The sequence below is a fragment of the Poecilia formosa genome, unplaced genomic scaffold (assembly GCF_000485575.1).
Source record: "Poecilia formosa unplaced genomic scaffold, Poecilia_formosa-5.1.2 Scaffold464, whole genome shotgun sequence".
Lineage (NCBI taxonomy): Eukaryota > Metazoa > Chordata > Actinopteri > Cyprinodontiformes > Poeciliidae > Poecilia > Poecilia formosa.
In genome coordinates this window covers 225,472-226,002 of record NW_006800403.1, presented here as the reverse complement: position 1 = coordinate 226,002, position 531 = coordinate 225,472, and positions in this window count along the sequence as shown.

Below are 531 nucleotides of genomic sequence, written 5' to 3'. Positions count from 1 at the left end.
AAACCATCTTACAAATAACTTAAATATTTCCTATTTATGGCTCTAACATTTAGCAAATCGATTAACACAAAGTTTTATATTTTTAAAGCCGCAGAAGAGAAACATGAATCAAACATAAGCCGGAAGTCCGCTTTTATTTTGAAAAGCTTACCAGGGGTCCAATCAGAAACTGAAATTTTAAGATAACTTCCGTTGCAGTACGTGCAAGAGGGTTTGACTGTGAATGCGAGAGGGTTTGATAGCGAATGTGAGAGGGTTTGATAGCGGATGTGAGAGGGTTTGATAGTACGAAGAGGGTTTGATAGCGAATGTGAGAGGGTTTGATAGTACGTGTAAGAGGGTTTGATAGCGAATGTGAGAGGGTTTGATAGCGAATGTGAGAGGGTTTGATAGCGAATGTGAGAGGGTTTGATAGCGAATGTGAGAGGGTTTGATAGTACGTGTAAGAGAGTTTGTAGGTTTGATAGGGAATGTGAGAGAGTTTGATAGTACGTGTAAGAGGGTTTGATAGCGAATGTGAGAGGGTTTGAT